The sequence below is a fragment of the Pseudophryne corroboree genome, chromosome 12 (genome assembly GCF_028390025.1).
Source record: "Pseudophryne corroboree isolate aPseCor3 chromosome 12, aPseCor3.hap2, whole genome shotgun sequence".
Taxonomy (NCBI): domain Eukaryota; kingdom Metazoa; phylum Chordata; class Amphibia; order Anura; family Myobatrachidae; genus Pseudophryne; species Pseudophryne corroboree.
In genome coordinates, this window is record NC_086455.1 from 22,313,070 (window position 1) to 22,318,641 (window position 5,572).

Below are 5,572 nucleotides of genomic sequence, written 5' to 3' on the forward strand. Positions count from 1 at the left end.
AACGGTTTTTAATAAAGTTATTTTTACCATGAATTAAATGAACAATTTTACATAAAATTCCGTATTTAACAGGAATGCTAAAAGAATGGACTTTGCTTTTTTTGTTCTTAAGCTAGTGGGTGTGACCAGGGTGTGTGGCCTAGCAGGTGTGAGAACATGGACACGCCCTGACATTGATACCAGGCAGGGCCGGTGCTAGGGTGTTCGGCACCCCCTGCAAACTATAAATTTACGCCCTCCCATACTTTACAAAGGAACAGCGCACATAATGCTTTTACACACACAACGCCCCCTGTACCCGTGACGCTTGCACACGCAACACCCCCTGTACCAGTGATGCTTACACACGCAATGCCCCCTGTACCAGTGACGCTTACACACGCAATGCCCCCTGTACCAGTGACGCTTATACATGTAATGCCTCTGTACCAGTGACGCTTGCACACGTAACACCCTCTATACCAGTGACGCTTGCATACGTAACGCCCCCTGTACCAATGATGCTTATACACGCAACGCCCCCTGTACCAGTGACGCATACACACGTAATGCCCCCTGTAGCAGTGATGCTTACACACATATCGCCCCTGTACCAGTGATGCTTATACACGCAACGTCCCATGTATCAGTGATGCTTATACACGCAACGTCCCCTGTACCAGTGACGCTTACACACGTAACGCCCCCTATACCAGTGACGCTTGCACGTACCGAGCCCTGTAGCAGTGACGCTTACACATGTAACGCCCCCTGTACCAGTGACGCTTGCACGTACCGACCCCTGTAGCAGTGACGCTTACACACATTATGCTGCACAGTCACACATATACATACACACACACTGTACATACATTACACACATACAGTACAAATACACACTCTCACTCACTCTCCCTCAACTCACCATCTGCCTGGTCAACTCTGTATTCTGCTTTCTGTCTTCCTCTGCAGCATGGCCATTGTCCCATGTAGCTCCACCCCTCAGCGCCGATAAGCCCCACCCCTTTTTTAGGCTGGACACACACACACACACACACACACACACACTGTGTGTGGGGAGTAGGGGGAAGCTTTATGCTGCCGGTGCTGCTGCCTGTCAAATAGTGCGACAGGCACAGCAGCTGACAAAGCAGGGAGAGCGCCTCTGCAACCCTAGTGCCTACCTGCAATGCATCCCTTTGCTGAGCGGGTAGTGCCGGGCCTGATACCAGGCCACCTCTTCTTATGTAACTGGAGGGGGTGTGGCAGTGCATCTCTGGCAGGCCAGACTCTCCCCGAGTATGACACACGCAGGCCTGCTGGCCCTCTCCCTTTGTAGATCAAAACGGGTATTTTGTCTGTGTAAAAGGGTCAACCTGGGTCAAAAGTTCTGGGTCTCCACCCCTGGTAAATTCTTGGGTCAAAGTCCTGTGAATTTCAACCAGAGTTGTCCCTTTCACACAGAAAAAAGGACCAGTGTTTATTGGCAAATTACAGCGTAGATCTTCTTTACCCGAGAATTTGTCTGTCTGAAAAGGGTATAAGTGTGTAAACCACTAGTGTAGGTTTGAATAACTTTATATATAATCTAGTTTCTAAAAATTAGACATTTAATTTAAAACACAGCTGCTGAAATCCAATGTTGGATCAGGGATCAGGGCAAGTTGAATCCACTTTAAGGGACGAAAGAAATTTAGAAGGTGTGTGTGTGTGTGTGTGTGTGTGTGTGTGTGTGTGTGTGTATATATATATATATATATATATATATATATATATATATATATACATACACACACACACACACATACATATACATACATACACACACACACACACACACACACACACACACCTAAGGATCAGCGCTGTCAAGCTTAATACCAATATGACTAAATTATTTAGAGACTCAGCAAACGAAGATATCTATATAATATTTAATTTTTCAATAAAAAAGACAAAAATTATTGTAATTAAAAACATACAGTATGATGTATTACACAAATATACGTCTTTAGAACTGTAATAATTATCGTATCCACTCCAGTTCTTAATTAGCGCCCATGCAGAGCTGATATTTTTCTTTAATATTAGTGGGACTACATGTCCCATAATAGAATTCACAACTCACTAAAGAGAAGTTTATATCATATGCCACTGCAGTGTAATTTAGAAGGATTTGTGTAGAGAGTGATTGATACAATACTGGCCACTTACTGTATGCGGCTGAGTCCTTTTAGGCACACTCTAATCAAGTAGCCGCTGATGCAGTAGCATATAAAAGTAAATTTTTAGCGAGTTGTGAATTCAATACAAAAGGAAAATAGAAGCTCTGCATGAGAGCTAATTCATTATCAGATCCACTCCAGTTCTTACAGTTCTCTAAAGACGTATATTTATGTAATGCATCATATATTTTTAATTGCAAAAAAACAAAAAATGTATGTAGATTTAAAAATTAAATCTTATACTGATATCTTCATTTGCGGAGTCTAAAAATGATTCAGTCATATTGGTATTATGCTTAACAGCGCTGATGTGTGTGTGTGTGTGTGTGTGTGTGTGTGTGTGTGTGTGTGTGTGTGTGTGTGTGTGTGTGTGTGTGTGTGTGTGTGTGTGTGTGTGTATAATTGTATACAAACACGCACATGTATATCTTTTAGCTTTGAATTTCCATCAGATTTGAAGGATGGCTATGCAGAGGATCTCACAGTAGAAGAGACATCTCCTGCATGTAACTGCGTTCCTTCCCAGCACTGCAACCAACATTGGAAGCTGGGATCCAAAATCGCGGCCATCGGTACCACGTAGACGGCCAGCTAAATAAACTTCTGCTTGCCCAACTGGAAGCCGGGGCTCCCCTGTCCCTAGCTCTGCCCTCCCAGAAAATCGGGGCAACACGCTGTCCTTCCCCCACCCTCTCAACACCACTGCCTCTAAGTCAGGCAGCAACAGATGAGGAACTCCATGCTCCAGCACAAGGCTGATCCTGAGCTTGTGTAGAACAGACCATCAGACCATGCACAGCTGCAGAATTCTGATAATCATACCTTCATCCAACTCTGAATCAGGCCCGTCGTCCCCATACATGTCTACACATTTGTTCCAATGGTACACCAAGACATCTGTCCCAGCATAGAAGAAATCAGAAATCAGCACCTGAAGCCAGGACATGATGGCTTGCACGAGAGATAATCCCATCGTATTAGTTTTGTGGACTTCTGTGAGTTGCCTCGGTACCCACCGTGAACACTTTTTCCTGTACCTCAGTTGCTCATGAGGAATGCTGTGCACAGCACCCACTGATGTGTATAGTTCGTCAGCAATATCATTAACTCGAATGAGTCAGTGCTCCTGAATCAGACCCAAGCTGTCATCAGGCACAAGCTGTCATCTGTGGTGGCCGTGCTTGGCCGGCTGGGCCAATGTCCTGTCATCAAATTCAGTGCACCAAACCTGTTTCCATGACATGATCTCAGTAGAGAGACCATCAGCTACAGCATTAGCGTAATTTACAGTGTGTGTGTGTGTGTGTGTGTGTGTGTGTGTGTGTGTGTGTGTGTGTGTGTGTGTGTGTGTGTGTGTGTGTGCGCATGCCTCACTCTGTGTACATTTGTGCCTCACTGTGTGTGCATGTGCATGCCTCAATACATGTGCCTCTCAAATGGGATACACTGACTGAACGACACCTTGGTTCCTCAATGCAGCTTCCAATACCACCAGCTTTGGGTCAGGTAAATCACTGCCACCCCCTGGTCAGATGCGGAATCTGCTGTATCTCCTGAGAGATCTAGGGCCTAGTTCAGCATGGGTTGTAGTTGTGTGAAAAAAACGCATAACTACAACCCTTCTCTCTAACATGGGGGAGGACACCCAGTACAGGGCAAGCCCGGCCCGCATGCCGTGTCCTGCCTCCCCCCGCGCTAACATGCGAGCGCATCACTATACAGTGATGAGCTCGCATGATTAGAGTTGCCCCCTACCTGCATTTGGGTCACAGAGGCTGCGTGTGATGTCACACAGCTGCAGCGGCCTGCCCTGTGAATAGTCTGAACATGCCTGCATTGTATGGACCGTGCACCCAAATGGGGCGTTAGCGCCCACAAAATGCGTCAGACACTCTGCCCCCACTGGCTGTTAAACTGCGATTGCGTGCAAACACTTTAAGACCTCACACATTTGCGTGCTGCCGTGAGGACATGCGCAGAAACCGGCAAATATAAATCACTGACTGGCAATGAAATAGGGAAACTGCTAACTGAAGCTGTCAGCTGTATTTTGTTAAATGCCAAAATGATTTTATTTTGCAGAAATAGAGAAACATGGGATTAGAACTATAAACATCTGGTACAATAATATATTAAACAGCAATAGAGTTTTCATAGATTATTATAGTAGAATAACTACATATACACTAAAATAAGAATTTACTTACCGATAATTCTATTTCTCGGAGTCCGTAGTGGATGCTGGGGTTCCTGAAAGGACCATGGGGAATAGCGGCTCCGCAGGAGACAGGGCACAAAAAAGTAAAGCTTTTACCAGATCAGGTGGTGTGCACTGGCTCCTCCCCCTATGACCCTCCTCCAGACTCCAGTTAGGTACTGTGCCCGGACGAGCGTACACAATAAGGGAGGCAATTTGAATCCCGGGTAAGACTCATACCAGCCACACCAATCACACCGTACAACTTGTGATCTAAACCCAGTTAACAGTATGATAACAGAAAGAGCCTCTTAAAGATGGCTCCTTAACAATATAACCCGAATTTGTTAACAATAACTATGTACAGTATTGCAGATAATCCGCACTTGGGATGGGCGCCCAGCATCCACTACGGACTCCGAGAAATAGAATTATCGGTAAGTAAATTCTTATTTTCTCTATCGTCCTAAGTGGATGCTGGGGTTCCTGAAAGGACCATGGGGATTATACCAAAGCTCCCAAACGGGCGGGAGAGTGCGGATGACTCTGCAGCACCGAATGAGAGAATTCCAAGTCCTCTTTTGCCAGGGTATCAAATTTGTAGAATTTTACAAACGTGTTTTCCCCCGACCACGTAGCTGCTCGGCAGAATTGTAATGCCGAGACCCCTCGGGCAGCCGCCCAAGATGAGCCCACCTTCCTTGTGGAATGGGCCTTAACAGATTTAGGCTGTGGCAGGCCTGCCACAGAATGAGCAAGTTGAATTGTGTTACAAATCCAACGAGCAATCGTCTGCTTAGAAGCAGGGGCACCCAACTTGTTGGGTGCATATAGTATCAACAGCGAGTCAGATTTTCTGACTTCAGCCGTCCTTGAAATGTATATTTTTAAGGCTCTGACAACGTCCAACAACTTGGAGTCCTCCAAGTCGCCAGTGGCCGCAGGCACCACAATAGGTTGGTTCAGGTGAAACGCTGATACCACCTTAGGGAGAAAATGCGGACGAGTCCTCAGTTCTGCCCTATCCGAATGGAAGATTAGATAAGGGCTTTTATAAGATAAAGCCGCCAATTCAGATACTCTCCTGGCGGAAGCCAGGGCCAGTAACATAGTCACTTTCCATGTGAGATATTTAAAATCCACCTTTTTCAATGGTTCAAACCAATGGGAT